The sequence below is a fragment of the Anthonomus grandis genome, chromosome 1, assembly GCF_022605725.1.
Source record: "Anthonomus grandis grandis chromosome 1, icAntGran1.3, whole genome shotgun sequence".
Taxonomy (NCBI): domain Eukaryota; kingdom Metazoa; phylum Arthropoda; class Insecta; order Coleoptera; family Curculionidae; genus Anthonomus; species Anthonomus grandis.
Window position 1 is genome coordinate 18,843,366 of NC_065546.1, and position 23,361 is coordinate 18,866,726.

The following is a 23,361-nucleotide window of genomic DNA, read 5'->3' on the forward strand; positions in this document are numbered from 1 at the left end:
ATTATAATAAAGTCTAGTAAGTTAGCTGTAGGCTCATTTTCCTACAGTATTTCTCCAGTGTACATTTGTTCACTGGATGGAGGTGGGAACGTAAAATCATATGGGAGATAGGTCGAAGCGAGGATAGCTTCGGACCGTGGACCCTCCATATGTACTTTTTGTTTTTATAGCCGATCGATCTCTAGAACAAAGATCGGTTAGTGGAAAAAAAGGCTCTCCTTTGGCTTTGGCCGACTCTATAGTCAATTTAAAAAAGCCAAATTTTACGCGCCAGAAAGTCTTTTCCTGTACAGACTCCGAATTTCTGAGCCCTGTTCTATAACATCTATCGTCCCTATAGGCTTTCCTTCTGTGGTTTGTCATGTGTAAACTTGTTGCCTACAGTTATTTCTTTAAAAGTTTTAATTTTAAGTGGAGGTGTGGTTTCTTTATCCACAAGCTCTATTGGAGTTTGGTTTGAGTTTTTTATATGTATGTTTTCCATCCGAGTATATGGGAAATTATAGGAAGATTTCCAGATATTCCAGGGGGAAAGTTATAAATTTAAAAAAAAATAGATTTACTAAAAAACGTAGAATTATCGTAGGGCGGCTTGACTAGTCATTAGGGACTGCTCGAAACAAACGGAATTTAACACGGCGTTGGCTAACCTAATAAAGCCTTTTCCGTTTAATTACCAAGTAAAATCTCCAATGTCCAGCAATTTAAAAAACTAAAGCGAAATTAAAAGCTTTTACGGGCACGCATAAAGGTGACGACACTTTTCCCTAATGTCTCCCCGGAGGATGACTGTATTTTAGCAACTCTTTTATTTTCCTATTTCCTGCATGAGGGGCAGCAGCTGTAAAAACCGCTAACAACACACAGATGTTTCTTGCTAATTAAAAAGAGCACAAAGGCACTAAATGATACAGTCTGAAAGAGAAAGAGGCATGTAGCAGGGAAAATGGGGAGCAATGGAGGAACTGGAGCGTGGAAAACGAGCTCCGGCGCGTTTTCTCACTAATTTTCCATCAGTACATGCGGGAAAACAAAAAAAACTGTACACGTGAAAATGCCAGGACAAAAATGGCAAGAGAGCGTTATATGGTCGAGCTAATTAGACTTGTTTTCTTTGGTGAATGGGATCTGCCTATAGGATTTTTAAAATATTAAAGTTAATATATTGCTTAAAAGGGTGATTAATGGTATTAATTAATAGCATAAAGCTAATATAAATATTTAAACAGGTTAGTGAAACGGATGTTCTAACATTATTATCAATTAAAAACCATCCTTAACTTTATTAAATAAATTAAATATTCACTCGCAGGTTTTACTTGATCATTCATTGAAGGCACCGAATGTATACCACAAATAAACACATTATATCAAATCTCATATCAAATCATATTGCATGTTAGAATTTAACGTAGAGTTTCAATACGGTATACACGATACAGGCCATTTGTTATCTTGGGTGTCAAAGTACCCATGCATTGACATGCAACAGCAGTTCATAGGCAAAGCCTTAAGTTAAAGAGGAAACGACAATGCTTCACTCATTTTCCGATTTCCTATATAGCGAAAACAGAAATGTAATATACCGCACCCGGAGCCGTGCGGTACCTTCTCCGGGTTCAATTTGGTAATTAGTAAGTAGATAGTAGGAGAAACTGTTTAACTTGAGATTTGTTATTGCAAGTTTATTTTTTTTATTATTATCAATTTATAAACACCTGAAAGGTAATGTAAAATAAATACATGCAAAAGTTACAAAAGCAAAAAAAAATTGGGAATCAATAAACAATACTTAGTAATAGGAAACAAACAATGGAAACTTAAAATTAGCATAACAAAATATAAATAAACAAAAAAGGGGCTTAACAAATATCACAATAAACAGGAATATGAGCCTGATGCAAGGGACAAGACTAAATCCTGTGATAAAACCCTTAAGTTGATTTTAGAAACTCTAAATTAAATAAAATTAATAAGGTTACAATTACGATATTTCATGTGATTTAAATATATTGCAGCATACTCAAGATGCGGTCATACAAGAGTGGTGTAAAGTCGTATAGTCGTTTCTATACTAAAGTCTTTGTTGTTATAAAGCAAGTACTTTTTACGCCCTATTAATTATGTAATTATGGTGAACATCAAATAGAAGCATTTTTCTGAAATAGAACCCTTATTTTTTAATTTTTAACATAATAATTCCTAACAATTACTTGTTATCTTTCAAGAAGAAGAAACGGCACGACACTTCCTACCTTTAACAACCATACAATGGTATAGTGTCAAGGAAGTGACAAGTGAATCCAGGGCCAAGTCATCCTGAAGCAAAGCCACATCACTGTTCGAAGTTGTAGGTTTAAACAATTTATAGCCATCTGCAAACATTAACCTATTAAAGTGTCTGAAATTCCCAGGGAAATCATTAATAAATCAGGAAAAGGAGTGATTCTAAGTTACTACACTCCCGATGTAGCAATATCATGTCAGCCAAGGTCTCTTTCGCAACTTCTAATGGGCTCAAAATACCCTTAATTTAGGCACAGAAGCTATGTTCTTTGTGCCGTGCCAAATCTGTATCACATAGTCCGCGCTATAAAGATGTTAAGTTAAAATTTTCTAAAAACAATATCTTATGGAATTTGCTTAATAAAACATATACGTTTGAAAAGTTGCTTAAATAATCTATACTAGAATTAGGACTAATATAAACGATACACAAATAAAATACTGATTTTATAAATTTTATTTTAAGTAAAAGACAGTAATTGTCACAGAACACATTGATTACCTCATAAAAAATATCTTTTTTGATTGGAGGAGACTGATTCTGTCATTTCTGATCACACAGTGACGGTTGCCAAAGACCTTAGCATTGTGAATACCAGTACATAGCTACATCTCAGTCAAGGCGATGTCATCACACTCCTCAGTCGAGACAGAAGTATATAGCGTCAGTCTTAATCCTTGAAATTTTAGCGCATCTACTCAGGACCGTGACTTGTCGTTTTCTGGTAGTTAAAGGTACTATAACTTAGTTTATATAGAAAAACAGGGAGAGCAAATATTCAGAGGCCCGAAATCATAAACAGTTAATCAATTCTACTTTATTGACTACTACTATCCTTTGACACTTCATCTCACAAATAATATTATTTTTATATGATAAATATATTTTATTTGGTAAATTTTAATTGAAGTTCATACAATCAAGTTTCTGACAAGTGCTGTTTCAAAAATATAAAAATAAACGTATAAAAAATAATACAAATAAACTATTCTATAGGCAATATTACAAATTCTTGGTTATTATGAAGGGTAAATAGAATAGAGGACGGACTCAGCAGTGAGACGGAGAGAACTGATATACGCTGACCGCACTCTCTCATCCCGCTATTCCTGCCGAAATCCCAGATAAGTGCACGGCCCATTATGCCGATTGCTTGGCTCCTTTTGCCGCCCTAATCCATTTATCGGAGAGTCTCGTTTATTTTCCTTTTTAGCCGAAAATTCGGTTTGGATGTGTTCTTTTTTCACGCCCGAGGTCTCTGGAGACGTATGGGGGACAACAGTGTGTGTTTTTATCATTTTGTTTGGTTTAAAGCATGGGAGAAAAGGAAAACAAGCATAATTTTGATTTTTGTAGAGCGACTATTTCTATGTATTTCAATTTTAATCCCATAACATGTTAATAAAATAGAACAAACACCATGATTACTCCGCACTCTGAAATTCAAATAAACTTTATTAAATTCAATATTAAAGAGAATATGAAACGTTTCTCTCCTTCTAGTTCTCCGGTGATGCGGATATCCAGAAACCCGCATCCGACAGCAGCAGTAGTATCATCTCACGGGAAACGAAAATATTTGCGAGCCGAATTCCTGGCGAGGTCCAACAATCCACGCTATGTGTAATATTGGACGTATTTGAATTCCGGCAAGTCGTAACTATTCGAGCCCCGCAGCGGCGAGCGGATCCTCGATCCAATCGACAGGAATTTCATCAATTCCCCAGCAGCAGCAGCGAATGCGAGTTGAAAGTTGATGGGGTGGCATTGACCCACCCCCTTTATCCTTCTTAAAACATGGCTTCCTTCTCATGTTTTTGGTTTATAAAAGTAGATACTTGTAACTTGATATTAAGATTTTATGATTATCATGTAGAACTTTCTAACTATTAAATAAGTACTTATACTGAAACCAGTATTCCTAGGATAGGGTTGTTACTTCTCAAAAAAAGACTTATTGTTTACTTAATTAAGTTTTTTTGCCATTGAGTTCTAGCCGAAAATCATAACTATCCTGTAACTCTGTTTTATGCAAATAGTATTCCTCTTCTTAAGATTTTCGCCTTATATCAATTTTATAACAGCATTTACTAATGATTACATTTATACTTTTCCTAAACCTATTATTATTTCCTAATTGAGATATCATATTATGTTATAAATGCCTTGTATTGAACCTCTGATTTTCTGGTTTGTAACTAAAGAACTTTCCCAGTTATAATTCTGAGCCTATTTCAGATTCCTAAATAAGATTGTACGAACATGTCGTGATTTTTCATTCAAAAATTCATCAAGAAGGAGCCAGAGGTAAAGGGGCCTGAAAAATAGGTTAGTTTAAGAAATATATTGACTCTCCAGGAATTCTACTGACAAGTTTTACAGGGTGATTCTCCAACTAAAAATAAGAAAAACATTTTATATGAATGGGTACAGGGTGTAAAATATAAAAAAAAAATTACTTTACTACCAATGTAAATATTTTTTTTAAATTTGCAGATAAAATTGCAAATTTTGACATAAAATTTTTTACCAGTAGCATCCGTAAGAGGTTTATCGTAAAAATTTTTAAAATAATATTAATACATTTTTTAAACTAATGTAATAAATTTTATTTCTTAAATCCTTGTTTAGTTTTGAGCAAATTTATATTCTTTAGTTTTTTTTATTTGATACACTGTTTTTGCGTAAATAAATATAAACCTTTTTTGGAAAAGCTCATTTCAATAAATAAGCACATAGGACGCATAAAAACGAATATATACATAATACAAACATAGCATATAAACGAATTTCCCTATTAAAAGTTTATTTAAATTTTATTAGTAGGCTAAAAATAAAATGCCAGAAACAAAAACAAGTTTGATGTAGTTGTTGTAGTTACTTAACTATACACATTTAACGAAATATTAAATATTGGTTTATAATTATTAAAGAACTTAACGGCATTACAAGTAAAAGATCGCTCGAAAAGAGCCGTGGAATGGTGCGGCATGGTCAAGATATTGTATCTAATATTTCGAGTGTGAACCTTGTTTTTTGGTATTAACTTTTCAAAAAGATATTCAAGACTTTCACGATATCACATATAATCGATAAAGAAAAGTAGAAATAAAGAACTGAAATATAGAGTCTGATACATAATCAAACTTTCCGAGGTAAGGCAGTAATTTAAATTAGATAAAACAAGAGCCACGAGTTTTTTCCTAGTTTTAAAATTTGAAATGTGTTTATTGGCATAAAGCATGCGCTCGCGTAAATCTGCAGAAGAGTATTAACATGTTCTTTAAACCTTAAAGAATTGTCCATTTGCAGTCCCAGAACCTTCACAGTATCAGAGAACAAAATAGTTTCGTTATCCAATTGAATGTGAATAGTTTTCATTATATTTTTATGTGATCCTCTGTTTGAAAACAAAACCATTTTTGTTTTATTAGGATTAATGACTAATATTACTATAACTGCTAGATGAAGTGCGTTTAAATATCCGTCTAAATCATATTTAAATCGTACCAAAATAAATGTATAGGAAGGGGTAGTCCGATTGCTAGGCCTTCTAGGTCCCCCGATTTAAATGTCTGTGTTTTTTGCATTTGGGGTATTTAGAATCGAAAGTTGACACTCGAAAACAGATTTAGAAAAGAATTGGCAGGCTTGCAATAATTTCCGAAATAAAGTAGGAATTTTTTAAGAATTCGCTTTTCTTTACCCAAAAGAGCAAAATCATATTGCCGTCATACTTAATGTAAATATGTTGTTTTGTTTTATCTTGTATTGTTGCTGTTATTATCGTATTTTTTGGAATAAAATAACAATTTTATATTTAACTTAAAGTTTATAATAAATAAAATTATTTAAACACTAAAATTTAGTGCCCAGAAATTTTCAATTTATTAGGATTTTACACTTAAAAATCACTTGCCTTTGGCTTTTTTGCCCAGATATCAAGAAAAAAAGAAAAAAAGATTGCATTAATTTTCCAAACAGATAAAGTTAATTAATCTTACACTTAAACTTAATAAACAAAAGAAAACTTATTTTAAACATTTTTGGGTAAATATTATCAATTTGGCCAAAATGGTTTTTATTCATTTACGCAAAAATCGTACCTAAAATAAAAAAACTAAAGAATAAAAATTTGCTTAAAACTAAACAAGGATTTAAAAAATATTTTAGAAAATATGCGATGTACTGTTTTTTTTTTTTTAACAAAAAATATTTACAATAAACCACTTACGTACGGCACTGATAAAAATTAGTTTTTTTTATTGTCCGTCGAAAAATGCCCTCTGATGCATAACACACATCTGAAAATTAAAAAAAGATATCTACAGTAAAGTTTTAAAAAAAAACTTTTTTATTTTTAACACCCAGCAGATCCGAAAGTAAGCCATTTAGGACATACATTCATATACAATTTTTTTTAAATTTTTTTGCCGGTAAATGACCCTGTAAAGTTTATCGGTAGAGTTCCTGGACACCCGGCATACAAGAAATAAATTTGCTTGAGGGATCGATGGTGTTTTGCTTTCATCTTATCCCACGTTATATTTTCTTTCCCGCGCTTAAAGTTATGATTCTAAAATTTGAAAATATTATTGTGGAAGTAAAAGAAAATGGAATAAATTTCACTACTCTTTGAATTATCGCCAAACTTGTCGTATGATCTGTTTTCGAAGTCAAATAATAATGATAGAGAGAAGTGATTACATTAATTTATTGTTTTTCACCCGTATAGGTCACACAATGGTGTGTGTAGCTTTAAGGTTTTTTTAAGGTGTACTGTGTCTTTTTTGTCATTTGATAAGTTTAGACTAATTCGTAAGAAGCTTTTGCAAGGGATAAGAATCATCTACATTTATGGTAGTAAAATCCAGTAGCAGAAATGATATTATAAAATAAAAGTTTGATAGGTCAAGCCAGAGTTGATTTTCAGTCATTATTTATTTAATTCATATAAATAAAAATAGGAACCTTCCCAGATTTACTGTCTTTATTGCTCTCTATTGTCTATAAGTCAATGTATATTTATAGGAGTTTCTATTACAAACCTTTTCTATCTTTACTAATTTTTTTTTCGTCTATGTACAACTATTTGATGCAAAGATGAGTGATTTGGTGTAACAATAGCTCTGCTATATTTACATCAATCAATTACATTTCATAATTTACAACTTAATATTGCTGTTATCTACCTTTCTGATTAGTTCTTGATACATAACAAAATGTAAGGAGTCATTTTATTCTTAATTGATAACTCTTTAATTTAGAGTAAAGTCTGTGCCTAAAAGAGTACATTACGATAACTTATCTAATATCTCTTTATAATTTTTTCATATGAGTTACTCTGAAGAAATCAAGGCAAGCGCTTTTTCATCTTGTGCTCAGAAATATGTCAACATCTTGTCTTAAGGAATTCCATTTCCTATAATATTGAGTATAAATTAATTTGTTGAGATTAGAATTACTAATAGAAGCTCTAATTGTCTGTTTTGAAGAATTGTAATAATAATGTTTAATAGAGAAAATTCTTTTACCTCTAAAAATATTATCTTTTTCTCCCTCCAGAAAATCAGTGCAAATTTTATGAGACTTGAAAATTGACTTTAAAATATATATACCTAAAATCAATGAACCAGCTATGCAAATGTTCAGTGGATAAGATAGGAGGCTTGTCTCAACTTCGCCGTTTGTAAAAATTTGGTTTACATTTATTTTATTTGTAATATTTTTTTATAATAAAGTTACATATACTTTATTATTATAATTATAAAAAAAAATATTTTCTGTACGACAACCAATACATCATTTCACAGAACTTTGATTAAAAAGAAAGCAAGTTAGTGTATTTATTTATTAGAGATTAGATCTTATTTTTTATTAAACGAGCTTTTTTCGCTAAAGTTTCTATTTTTTTTAAGTTTGAATTAATTTTTATGTTACATCAAACATCTTTATAGTTAATATTTTTTTTAACACTCAATAAACTTTTAGGTACAGAAACCCGTTAACAAATTCAATCAAACGCCCGCTTTGACACTAAACGATGTTTGTCAAGAAATAAAACGTGAATTTATTGGACCAATTTTACGCAAAAAGAAAAAAATAATCCCGAACGCGTCGACCCAGACTTGACACAAAGGCGAAATCGGTGAAAACGCGTTTTCTCTCACAACTCATAAAATTTCCCCACAGATGCGTCGACGTCGTTGGCGTCCCGTCTATGTACCGATGCCGACGCCGCGTAGTGAATTACATTATTTTATTTATAAAAGTCTTTGAAAGACGCCGCCTCTAGCAGCGCCGCGACGCCTGTTTACCTATCTTCTTTTTTACGGGCTCTTCCCCTCTTCGTTTATTTCCCCGAGATCCAATCTAGCTCGCCTAGCTATAGCTGACGCTGGCTGGCTGCTGCTTTTTTTTCTTTATAACGCCTACATGGGTTTGTGTTTGTTTATCGGCAGTTGGAATGAATAGAGAATTTTAAAAGAAATACATTGCTGTAGTATGTTTTAACAACTCTTGCATATATATTATCTTTATTTATACCCCTATTGCTATCTATTGGTAAGTTATTCATTTAAAGTAGAGTGACGAGAGAGACTTAACTGGACGCACCATTTGAACAATTTTATTGCTATTGACAATTATTTAAAATTTTAAGCTTAGCCTTGAAGACAAGGTTTTTTGGTTTCTCTTGTTTTTTGTCACTTATCGTCATGAAAGAGAACCGTGTAAACTTTTACAATTGATACCACATTTTAGAATAACCACTCCAAATAAATGAGAATATTTACACACCAAATATTATTATTAGCTAATTAATTAGCTAAATATGCTTAGTAGATTGATACACGTCGTAACGTTAAAAAATAAAGAACATTTGTAATAAATGATTTAGAAATGTTTGTTTATGTTTGTTTGTTAATTATTCGATTATCATCATTAACTAAAACCCAGTTATCTCATTATTTTTTGTTTTACTTTGTATGACTAAAGCGTTTGGTAATACGCTAATAGTTAATTAAATGATTATAAATTTTATAAATTCATAATTATATGAATTCACAATTAAAATTATAGAACTTATATTATCCTAAGAAATTAGGAATATAGGGACTTTAAATTTTTAAAATCTTAGGCATGTTGTCATGTCATCAGTTTTATACCGGGTGTCCAGGAACTCTACCGACGAAGTTTATATCATGATTCTTTATTGTAGATATATTTTTATTTAACTTGTAGATGTGTTTTATGCATCAGGATGCATTTTTTAATGTACAAGAAAAAATCAATTTTTTACCAGTGGCGCCCGTAAAATGTTATCGTAAATATTTTTTAATAAAAAAACTGCCCTGGATTTTTCTAAAATAAAATTTATTTTTTAAATCCTTGTTTAGTTTTGAGCAAATTGAGATTATTGAGTTTTTTTTTATTTGAGGCACTGTTTTTGCGTAAATTAGTAAAATCCATTTTCGGCATTATAAAACTGATACTATTTTATATATATTATTTACTTAACAATTATTAAATTAATTTAAAGAAGTCAAATTAAAAATACTAATTATTATTAGTGATTATTATTAATATAGTACAAAATAGTTTGGTTATTAAACAAATTTCACTTTTTTTTTAATCATTTTATTTTCTTTTGTTAAAATTGAGTGATCCCTAGTGTATTTAATGTTCTAAGAGTATTGATGCTCTTTTTGATCAGGAACAATAATTTTTTGTGTTTCTATGAGAAATGGGCATAAACTTGAATTGTTGCGAACTTGAGAAATGGACAGAAATTTAAAAAAAACAATAACAGGGATTTAAATCGGGAGATCTAGGATGGCAAGTAATTGTACCACCCTTCTATCCATTTATTTTAATAGGCGTGGTCTGAATACTGCCGAACGCTTACACCTAAGTGTGCCGGACATCCATCATGCATCAACCTATAATTTAGACGCATTTTTAAAGCCACTTCACCCAGCAGTTGTGGTAATATGTTTTGTAAAAATTTTAAATATTCATGAGCGTTTAACCGATCAGGCAATTCGACGGGCTTTAATAAAATATTACCAATTACTCCTATCTAAACATTAATTTTAAATCTGTGTTGATGATTGACTTCTTTAAAAACGTGAGGATTTCCTTCAATATTTGAATAATAATGGATTCATCACTACACAAAATCCTAGAAAAAAACTGATGATCGTTTATTTTACAGCCAGTGGTAAAATTTTAAACGCAGGGAGAATCTGTTTTAAAAGCACCTGAACTTTGTGAAAATTGATGATTAACCGGAGCAAGGGCTTCTTACATTCAGGATTTTCGTCAATAGTCGCTAAAATAATTTCCTCATCTTCAACGTTCATAATGGGGTGTCATGGTTCTTTGGTTCTTTCTCATGGTTCTTTGGAATTACTGATCCTGTCTCTCTCAGCTTTTGATGAAGTTGACTAAATCTAAAGTGCGCTGAGCTTGTCTAGCATTACACTATATTGTCTATTTTCTAGTGATTTAGCATAAACTAAATATGCATATCAGCATATTCTTCGTTATTAAAATAAACTATTATTAGGTATAATTTTATAATATTTCTATTGTCAAAAAATATTTACACGGAAATATTTACAGTTAAGTTACAACTAGGTACATGATACTTGTTTTTGTTGCTGTCATTTATTTGTTTTGTTTCTCTTATTTATTGATATGAGCATTCCCAAAAAAGAATTTTATTTATAAACGCAATAACAGAGTTTCAAATAGAAAAACTCAAGAAGATAAACTTGCTCAAAACTAAACAGGGGTTTAAAAAATCAAATTTATTTTAGAAAAATGTAAAAGCCTATTGTTTTTTTTTATTAAAAAATACTTACGACAAATCTCTTACGGACGCCATTGGTAAAAATATGTTTCTTCGTTTACGTCAAAAACATCTGCACATTTAAAAAAAAACTATATGGGTAGTAAGGTTATTTCAAAAAAATGTTTTTTATATTTTTAACACCTTGCAGATATGCAAGTAAGACGTTTGGGACATATATTTTTATTTTTTTCTTATTTTTTGTCGTAAAATCATCCTGTAAAATTTGTGGGTAGAGTTCCTCGACACCTGGTATACTGACGCCTGTTCGTGTCGATTTTTATAAATTGTGATAATGACTTAAAAAATGTGCATTTTCAACGTTACAAAATAGCGGCACAAAATGTTTATTTTAATCGACTTTTTTGCGAACTTTTTACATATACATACATAAAAGATATTAAACAAACAGTTAAATCATAAAATATAATTATAACATTAAACGACAACTACACAAAATTATTATTAATAAACGATATTATAATATGCGACCCGGCTAATGCTCAAGACGGCAATGCCGCTCCGGCAGGGAATCCTCCGTGACTCCCGCGCTTGACCATCTCAGGCACAAAGCGTTGCCAAATTTACGCTTTATTCTTTTTATGCAGGACGGCTCTAACATACATAAATATATATTTTTTAAGTTCGTCTCACATTAATTTTTTTGAATGAGGTCTGTCAAAGCTTTTCAATTACGGTATATCTTTAGTGTTGCAGGTGAATTTTTTTAGGTGCGTTTTTTTGCATCTTTGGATTCTACAAATTAGTATAACATTGAAATAGTTATAATATAAGCCTGATGTGTACAAAAGTGGATCATTTGAGCTCAGGTTTATCCTTAGAACATTGAAAGACTATAATTGGTAAAAAACATCTTTGTTTGAGTTTAATATGTGCTCAGCGGTAAGAGAGGTTAATAATGTTAATTTAACTTATTGGTGTTAGATTTTGGATTAAAAATACAAAGTAGAACTAGATATATCTTACTCTAAGCGCGAATATCTTCAAAGCAAAAAAAATTAACATTCTTATTGTTAAAACCGCTTCTTCAAAAAAAATTTGAATGGCAACACCGCAAGCAAAAGCTGATGTCATCTTGTCAAAAGGCTTTGTGTTTACATTAGGAATTTGTGAAGTTTTTTTTAGTTTTTGGTTGAAATCTATAACAATTATAAAATATTTACCTTCTATGCTTTTTAGTACTACCTTTACTCTAATGAAGTAATTTAAAAAAATTGCTTATAGTTCATAAACGGTAATATTGTTTATAATTTAAAGCATAATCTATTATTAATAAGTATTTATCATGTAAATATTTGTTGACGACATCACTGGTAAAGATTTCGTGTGTTGGTGGAATCAGCAATGCTATCGAGCGGCGTTGCGATGTTGTTGCCTTTTTCTCTACTATACGTTTTTTGCATCCATTGAACTTTGAATATTGACTTCGTTAAAGTGTATTTTATCATATTTTCTTAAAAAAAATCTTTCATATTTTATTAAAGACAAGCAGTAGTATTGTTTTGTGCCTGTCAAAATAAGTGAAACATTTCTATGATATTATATAGAGTTTTTTGGGCCATTTCTCCATAAGAATTTCGCATTATTACATCAGAGATGTTGCAAGCAAACAAACTGCCCATAGTTCCACGGCAATGCTAGTTCTAGCCTTACTATATTCCAAGAGCATATCGTTTGATTTTTGCTAAATCTGGTTTTAAAAAAAATTAAATAATTACATATTAAAAGTAATAATTATTATTTTATGTTATAATATGCTTCCGTATAACAGTAGAAAATGTTATTGAGCAACACAGATATATGAGTAATATGCATCATTACTAAACAAAAAATATGTTGAAGTAGTATGTTCTTTTTGGCAAACGCCTCCGAATAGACCAAAGAAGTAAATAACAAATTGATATCTTTTATAAAGGCTAAAGACAGATCGTTCTTTAAAAATCTCCAACAAGACCTTTATTATTTTATTTTCTCAACCGGTTTAAACATTCATTCAACATCCTCTAAACAGGTCGCAAAGATGGCAAACACAACATTCCGAAAGGCTTTAATCCCGCGCCTTTATCTCAAACAAAACAACTCATAACTCAGCTATCATCCATTGTTCTGACCGTTGTTATCCATCATCAGGTTTTCGCTAAATTAAAGCGCCACGAGCGAGGGATGGTTTTCGGGAGCGGGTGGGGAGGGGAAAAGGCAAATCCAACATCCCCTATTCATTAAAAAAAAACCCGCGCTAGGCATAAAAAAGAAATGACGGTCCATCCTCATCCACGTTGTCGGTCCGGCGGCGGCCCGCATTCCGCGCATGTAATCAGCCGTTGACTGATTAAAAAAACAATTATGAGGGACGTGAATTTTTAATCGTCGACGGGGGGGATTAGTCCTCTCCAGCTTTACATAATCTTCTCTCCATCATCATGCGGCTCCGGTTCTCTTTTTGCCCCTCGAGCTACGAACATGCGCCTTTCGTACCCCCCTGACCCCTCGTTACCTCCGCATTTCCCCATTCTTCTCCCTAGTCTCATCCGGTAGTGGTTCGCTTTCCCCCCCTCGCGTTGCTATGGAGATGGGAGTGCGCCTCAGGCTCGCTATGGAAATGACTCCAGAATGCATGCACGTACTATGTACACATATGTCTGCTTCTGCCGCTGTCGTTTCACCTGGTGTTTAGGCGGCGCGCTGTATAGTTGCAGGTAGTTGTGCTTTTCTTATTGTTATTTCAATTTAATCTTTAGACAGGCTGTATTGGATCGTTAGGGAGGCGACCCAGGGGGCGACATAGTATTTCAGAACCTATGAGAAATTCTGGATACGACGTTGATGAAAATCTTATTAAAAATAAAATTTTAAAAGGACTTTATCTTGAGAGTGTGTTCCTTCTTGCTTAAAGTCTGTCTGTATTACGTACTGGTTCGTAAAGAAGGAAGATTCATCCAAATATTGATGGGGATTCATCTGCAATCCAATTGGAGAATTCTTTACTTACTTCAACCCAGTAAAAAAATATTAGTTTGCCTTTCAATACTAAAAAAAGAAATCAAGGCAGTGGCCAACGAAAAGAAATCCACCCCTCGAGATCAAATCTTGTTAAATAAAAAAAGTATATACAGTGCATCCCAAAAGTTATGTCTAAATTCATATGAATATGTTTCATGCATCATGTCCTATACCTAAAGTCAACAGTTATCGAAAAAAATACGACCAAACATTATTATTGAAGTTCACCTTACGAGTCACCTTATCTCTGAGAATTTTTATACAGAGCAAAATTCCATTCATTCGTGTTTTTTTATTGTTGGCTGGTGACGTGTATTTTCATAAAAACTGTATGACGGTTGTACGCCAAACAGATATTGTCAAGTGTGAAGTGTACGAGCAAAGTTGCGGTTTTCACAATGGTAAAGTTAACGGAACGAGAAAAAATAGAAATTCTGAGATTTGGGATCCATCCTGATTGTCCTTCGATATGTCAAAAGGTGGTGAGTAGAATAGAGGCTACATTTAGAAAATTCGGTCATGTTAGAGATCTGCCGAAATCTGGTCGTCCTGTCCTTTATTTCCAAATCCATTGGACCCAGACTATCTTGACGAAGAACTAATTTTCCAGCAAGATGGCGCTCCTGCGCACTATGCTGCCACTGTGCGTAGATTTTTGGATGAAACCTTTCCCAATCGGTGGATAGGAAGGAGAGGACTCATCGAATGGCCTGCTAGGTCGCCTGACCTAACACCAATGAACTTTTTTTTGTGGGGATACCTCAAGTCGAAGGTATTTGTTAATAGGCCAAATAATCTAGACGACTTGAAAGAGAGAATTCGCAGAGAACTGCGCGCCATAACTTCGGAAATGATTGAAAATGTGCAACAAGACTTTATTGATCGCCTTGCATATTGTCAAGCCGTGAATGGCAACCAGTTTGAACATTTAACTTAATTTTTGTTCTTTTTTTATTTGTTACATGAATCTTTTTTTTTTTTTCGATAACTGTTGACTTTGGGTATAGGACATGATGCATGAAACATACGTAGAATTCCACGCGAAATTCAAAGATGAAATAAAAAAAAGATGCTTTTATTTGAAAAAATGAAGTTGATGGTCGTAATTTATTTTTGAGCAACCCTGTATATACAAACTTCACGTACAAAAATGCGCAACTTGAAATAAAAATCAACGGGTCCGAGCGTTTTTTTTTTCGAACACACCACTGAATTTTAATTGAATTTAGACATAACTTTTGGGATGCACTGTATATTGGATAATTTGGATAAACTAAGCAAAATTGGATAAACAGATAGATACTAATAGGAGGAAGGAGGGAAAGAAGGAGGTAAAAGTATGGAAAGTGAGGGCTAAAAAATGAGTACAAGGATACCAAGAGGAAGGGAGGAGGGAGACTTATAGAGGTGAATGCTTCAGGAATCTTCTCAAAGGGGAGCCGACTAGCACTAACCGCCTTGGAAGAGTGGGGTGGGTTCAATAAAAAATAAGCGTCACCTATTTTATTTTATATATAAGAAGATTCTGATGACCAACAAAATAGAAAACTAATAAAAGCACTATACCTACAAATCTAAAAGAAAAACTCACAAGGAAGAAAAGACAGGTAAATTTATAATACACTAAATTATATTGATCTAAAAGAATAATATGTACAAGTAATTTGTTCTGTACTTAAAAGAATTAAATAATAATAAAATAAATATTAATCCCTACTTTGGCTGTTAAAATATCTGCTATTAAATTACAAGCTTTAGTGTGAGAGCACCTTAAAGCTCATGGGCTCACTATTACACTAAAAGTCCCTGTATAACTTATGAAAGTTATGTTATTTTTCAAAAATCCAAATAAATAAATGAAAAGAGAAGAGCTTAGTACTAAGGAGAATTTAAGTGAAGGAAAAATTGATAACCAAACTTATTATGTTAAGAATAACTTATGTTGCCCTTCTTAATCATAGTATGAATGATGAAATCTCGTATGCTGTTATTTAGGGCTAAAAGTTCGCGTGAGTACTCTCGAAATAGGCGTCTTTATCCAGTTAACAAGGATATATGTATGGTTTATTATAATAAAATACCTAACACAAGCTTAAATATTAGTGAAAAATTCCGCACAACAATGTATAAAAGAAATCTAAAAATGTGGGCGATAAAACATATTTTTGGGATTAGTATTTGGTATAATATACTAGAGTAAAGTTAACAAATGTCGGCAGGACTTTGGTTTACTGGTTAGATGGTTTACTAACTGCATGGTTCACTATACATCACAAATATAGATTAAACCTGGCTCCGAGAGGGCTGCAAGATTGAGGACATGGGTGGATCTGTTTAACGGTAGACATCAATCAAGATGTTGTGAAAGAGATTGGACTGAAGATTTCTGTTTCTTATAGTAGTAGACCAAAACCATACTAAGAAAAAAAAGGCCTGAAAGTGCAAGAATGCCCAGATTGAGGAATCGCCAATGCAGTAAGTATCATAAAACAAGATGCCAAATGAAACTCTTGGGACTTGCCAATGGCCTTTTCTCGGGAACATGAAACTGGATACTAAACAAAGAACCATGAAAAAGTTGGGATATAACTACACCACTTATAATCCTGCACTATTGCAGTATGATTAGTATTTGCTAACTAAAATACCCAAAAAAGGTCAGTTTTCAAGTTTTCAATGGAGTAAAATCGGATTATGTACCAAGAACTCAACCTTTTTAAAGGCTTATTTTTCAAGACTCCTGGAGGTAAAAGATTTTCGCGCTAGAAATGGTGTTAGTGGGGATATAGAAGAATGAGCTGGAATCTTATTGGCTAGGATATGACTTTTGACATTGGTATAAGATCAAAACAATTTAAAAAAATTAATATTATGATTAATAATTTAAGTTTCAGCTAAAGGGTTGAAAATTATTGATATAACAAATAGAATTACTTAATACTGAAATTATATTTATTTCTTTTATTAACTTTAGTACTAGAATAACTTGGAAATTGCCTTTTAAAATTCTGTAATCGAGCTATGTCTTTGCTAACATTTTGGGTTTATTTTATTTTCTTATTTTTTATGTATCTGAAGAAAATAAACTGTAAGAATATTACAAAATCAGGCAAAGGAAAAATGCCAAGAGGCAAGCAAACAGCCTCAATAAAATTATATAGGCCTCCATCATAGTCTGAACGATTCGGTCACAAATACTAGAATTCGCTACAAAATCAGGTTTTTCTCCCATTCTATCAATTCTGTATAGCACTCCTGATAATGAGGTTTCCCTTTTAGAAAGCAGGCAGCATATCGCGATTAATGGACAACGGATAACCAGTGAGAAAATACGAACAACCGGCACAACAGAGTGATCCCAAACTGAAAGCATGCAGCACCGAAACCAAACAGATCGATCTTGTTATAGAGGGTAAGGCCAGGTAGAAGGGACCTATAAGGGACAAATCCGGGAGAGGCATAGTCTGTGGATAAAACTTTACATTGCGTACTGTATTAATTATAGTCAATAGATATTTCATTACTATTACAAAAGTCTATTTTTGTAGCCTCAACTTAGCAGAAATAACTTATTTAACAACTTGTTTTAACAACAAGGTTTGGTCTGGTGGTGTAAGATCAATGCTTCTTGCTGGCCATTCAATTACACCTCTTCTGTCAACCCAAGTTTTTGGAAAAGTCGTATCTAAGAATCTTCTCACATTAACTTCAAAATGAGGAGAGGCGCTATCTTGTTGCAACCATATTTAATGAACATTAGAATTAGCGTGTCTTATTTCTTAAACTTGGCATAGTCATAAATTTGGGTTTTCTACATAATGTTGTAGTATTATTAATCTTTTTCGATCATTGCTAGTTAGATCATTACATTTACTGTTTTTGGAGCCAACAATAATTATAAGTAATCTGACACTTACAGATGTCATAAATCAGCAAAAAATTAATTAAATTACCTTAACAAGTAAACACGTCTAAAGGTAACTAATAAAAGTTTTTATTGATAAAGTACTTTTTTAAACTATCTTATCTTTTAAGCTAGTAGAGAAAGTAATTTGGTCTCTACTACTGTTGTGGTTCCTTCTATAGATGCAAAGTTATCTTCCTAATCTATATCTGAAAGAGATCTGTTGATTTTGCGAATAGTTCGAAATTAGCGAGCAGTTAAAAATTTCAAATAAAGAAAAATATGTTTTTATTAAAAAGACTAGGCTTTTTTACATCGAAAACTCAAATTAAAATTAATGTTTCATCGATATATTTAACATATTTAATCTTTAAAATAATTACATCTTAAGTTCGTTCGAAACCTAATACTCTTAAATGTTCTAAAAGCCCGGCAATTTGTCGATGTCCAACCCCCATATTTATCTACCCTTTCATAACCCGACGACTCGAATGATAAATACGTATATAATAACTGGCAGCCCCTCTTATGAATAACTTTGTGAAATGGACCCATAATTATTTTGAAAAAGACCTTCCACCGATCTGATGAGTCCGGGCGCGCATTAAATTCGATGTTGTTATTGATATTTTTCTTTTGTGTATAACTGATTATTTTAAAGCTTTTGTTTCTGTTTTTTTTAATGTTTTTGCTCAAAGGGCAAAAAGGGTAAATAATTGCGGTTATTTGGTGGTTTTGAAATCCTGAAATTTTATCTTATAAGAAACATAATAATTTGTTTTTTGTTTTGAAATTCGAAAAAGGCAGCTATCAAAGAAAGATACCTGGTATAAGATGTAAACTAAGTGTTCTTTTTCTAAATTTAAAACCTTTTTTCAGAGATGATTAAAAGATTCCGTTCATGGCTTCTTGTATGTTCACATCAAAATAGATAAAACTAGTAATAGTCAGGTCAGAAAATTGTCAATTTATACAACATATTTTAAGTAAATTTATTTGAAGCATTTAAAATAATTTGTATTATAATACAGGCTTTTTCAGGCATTTTACGTTGTTATTACATATTTTCTTTTAAGTTTCGAGCATTCGGTTATTTTTTGTTATTTTTCTCATTATGTTCTATTTCTTTTCAATGACTTCGTATATTTTTTATATTCATAGATATTTCAAGGCATGTTAAAATGATTTTTAGTATTTGAAGCAATTTCTTCAAAGCAGTTGAAACAGGTCAAACATGATTTATTTCTTCTATCCCAGGTTTTTGAAGCTATTTCTTGTATCCTCCTGGTATTTAAGCCATTTTTTTGTTTCTTTTGGGTTGTATGGGTACAGTTCATGGGTCCTTATATTTTTATATTTATGTTTCGTATAATTCAAGACATTTCTTTCCGTATTTCTTTTTTCACTTTTATCTTTTTCATTATGATTCATTTCAGACTTTTGAAGCTATTTGAAATTTCTTCTTAAGAAAAATATAATTTCTAAAGATTCAATAATCTTAGGTTTGACCTAAGATTATTGACCACTTTAGCTTTTATCACTTCAACGTTAATGATATTATAAAATAACTTAAGTGAATTAAAGTCACTGATTTGGGAGTTATCTTAATCTCTCTCTTAATCTGTATTAATTAATTGATAGAAACTTTAGGTTTACGCTTAAAATACGCAACTATACTCAGAAGTATTTAGTGTCACACACAAATAAGAAAGAGCCTTAAGGAACGAAATGAACATGAAGAAAAATAAGACCATCACGACGCGACGTATACAGTTTTTTTACGATTTACAACGGGACGATCGGGTAGACACCGCATTGTATGGTAATTTGGACTACCGTGCTCGCGAAATCGCGGATTTATGCTTTTGTTTTTCGAGTTTCGACCCGGAGTCCAGTAAATCGTTTTCCGAGATCGATGTTTTCGCGTTTTTTATATCGAAATACGGGCAAAAATTCTTACGAGGCTACACTTGCGTGGTTTTTTATGTCATCACGAATATTCTGCGCGGCTGATAGGGAGAAGTTACAAGAATTACATTCCGAAGTAGTATGCGGCTTATTCAAAAAATCTCACAAAAAAAATACGATGCGGCATTTCTGATTTTGCGTAAGATTTAATTTTTAATTTAAAATTTTTATTAGAGCAACACGTAATTAATCAATCACTGTATTAAAAAAGAAAACAAATAAATCGTTTTTGCCCTAATTAGTGGGGAGGAGTGGAACAGCAAACAGTTCGATGTGCCTGCTTTTTTGAGCAGTACAATTGAGATGTAGGAAAGGCAATAATTCAGAAGACTTAATGTGGATCAGATTATGCAAAAAGCAAACATCAACCACCACTTAGTGTTCTTGTAAACAATATTGACAAAGTCTGTAGAATAACATTAGAACATAAATCTATACCGAAGGGTATCGTTAAAGATTTCATATATAAATATATAAGCTTCAAAATAATTTATTAAAATGATAATCAATTTATTTAGGGCCGATTAACTTATAGATAATAAATAATTAACCAATTTCATGACTTATGAGAGTAACTGCAGTGATGATTTTATTAATTCAAAGCAGAAAAGAGAATTATTAAGAATGTATAAATAAATTAGTCAATAACAAGGAGAAAATTAAACTCAAGTCAAGGTCTAATAAATGCAGCGTCTATTTGTTGGGACATAAAATCAAAACTCTATTGGCATACCCGAGCGAGTGAATTTTTGCCTTTTTTGGAGCACTTTATTCTAGTTTCTTCACCAACTCACAGAGAATCTCATTACCATTTACCAGTTTTTCAATTAAACATTGGAGAGTTGAGAATCCGATAGCCTCGTAGAATAGTTATTCGCAGAATACTAATCAGAAATACATTATTTAACATTTTAGATGAAAATACTTGTGAATACCTAGAAATTTAATAAGATTTTTTAATAGTCTTTCCCAGAAAATATGCCTTTATGGCCATAGAAACTAGGCTCTCTAGTAATAGAAATTAAAAAAAAACTCGACCTTCAACTATCAACCAAACATCGTTTCAAACCAAAAAGTTGAGAATTCTTTGGAATAAAAAATCAAATTGAAGACATTTAGCTAACAAATTAATTCGTGAAAAATATGTTACTCGGGTATCCTTTATTTCTTTTTTTAATGCTTCGTATTCAGTTTATTTCATCTTACTAATTTTTTACTTTTTTGCCAATACTGGACGCAATTCTATATCGCTGCCGCCTATGAATAAACTAAAGGGCTTGGAAATCACCGTAGCAGGAAACGCTTAAACGGTCTTCCTGCTGCATTCACCTGTAAACGTAGTTGATGACGAAGGTGGGCAAATAAATCACTGTAGAAATGTTTATTCATATAAATACGTCGGTCGTCGGTCGAGGGCTATATTTAAGCTGGGGGTTAATTTGTAGTCCCCTGGCGTGCCCCGATGGACAATATTTTAAATGGGTACGAAACACGAAAGACTGAACACGGGCTTGTCGACTCGAATAGTTCAGCAAAGTTTTTCTATGCAAATTAATATTAGTCAAGATTTGTTCTCTGGGTGATTTCTAAAAGGTAATAACAAAAAGGTAAGCTTCATTGAACTAATCAATGAAGTATATTTTAGAAGTAGCTTGATTTCCTTTTTCTTAAAAATATATACTTTAATAAATAAATCAACTCTTGCTATTTTGAATCTATTGGTACAGTCAATTTACAGTAAACATTTAAAATTTTGAAAAATGTCAGCCATACTGGTTTATAGGGAAGGCTTAAAAATGAGAGTGTGTACGCGTACCTTGCTGTTTTAAGTTTGATTCACTAATGTATGAATTGATGCACACATACAGAAAATAAAGATAAATACAGTTACTTCTTAAAGTCAAATTAAATGACCCGAAAAGGTGATCGGTATTTTGGATCCATGGATTAAAATGGTCCTACCCGTATATCACACGACATACCTAAAAATTAAGTAGCAAGATTTCTAAAGAACATTACTTAAAGTATTTTAGTAGAGACACATGGTCGGTTTTAACTAGGTTCAGAGTATAAAGGTATTTACGGACCTTGACTATTTGACTAAGATTGTAAAGATACGATAGATAATAGATAAGAGGCCTTTTTTTGAATTAATAGAGACTAAGGACCTACACTTGGCCACTAAAGAGTGTAAAGAGATTGAGAAAGAGAGAAACTTGTGTTGGGTATTAGGGGTAATAAGGGAAACTCCGTGAGCAGCAACTCAGTGCCGATTCCTACATTTTTAACTTGGGGAGCGCAATTAAATGGTCATATGAAATGAGGAGTAAAAAAGGGGCGGCGTACATGATCTATAGGAGGCTAAAAAAAACTAAAAATTAAACGCCCAAAATTTTGGCCAAATTTTTTTAAGAGCCTTCGAGTCCTTGCACCGAGTAAAATTCATCAAATTGTTTATTGATGTCAGATTGTTTATTTATATTTAAAATCGATTATTCTATTTTTTTAGGTATATATATTTTAGGTAATATTCACTTCAATCACTTTTTGATAAATCAATGTCAAAATCTAAAATATTCTGTACAAGCTTTTTTTCTATTGAAAGCTTAGCAGAAGCATTAGGTTTATATTGCGCCAGCGTACTTCTTAAGAAACACTTAATTCTTGAGAAATATCGTTCACACTCACAAGCTTTTATTGAAGTAGTAAAAATAATTTCTGAAATTTTGTAGGTTTCAGAAAAATATTCCTTTAAATTATTTTTTATTACAAATAAAAAAACTGAAGAATACAAATACTGTTTCGAATTCCACATATACCATCTCTACTTTATATAGTAAGTTCGAACTTTAATTTTCCCTATTAATAAATAGATAGGAGCTACTTCGCTAAGTGTCTCTTCAAAAATTATTTTAGGAAAGGTTTTTTTTTGTATCCCTGAAACATAATATTATCCAAGTGTCCTGTAAATTAGAATAGATCTTTTTTGAGAGTATTATTTTTTTTTTCGTTTGTTAGATTTAGGCATTTCCATACGTTATCGTTTATGCATTTGTTCATTATTTTGATTGTTAGCTTGTTGAAATAATAAATAATTTTTTTAATTTCGAACTTCCTGTACGTATTTTTCAAAATTTATAACATAGTTATGTTATATATAGTTACATGTATCTGCATTTTTTGACTGACCTTGATTAAGAAATATTTCGACTTGTGGAGTTATATGAGAAAAGGGCTTCTAAAAGAAAATTGAAATTACCTGAATTTAAATTAGATATAACTTCATTTCACGATGACATTATTTTGCATCTTTACTCTCTTTTATAT

General features: G+C 31.8%; 1 protein-coding gene across 8 annotated transcripts in view; it reads left to right on the plus strand.

Moving 5' to 3' along the window:
- The window catches only part of LOC126741731 (protein pangolin, isoforms A/H/I/S), a 359,880-nt gene that overhangs the window by 257,922 nt on the left and 78,597 nt on the right, over positions 1-23,361 (plus strand). The gene's annotated exons all lie outside the window — the stretch shown is intronic.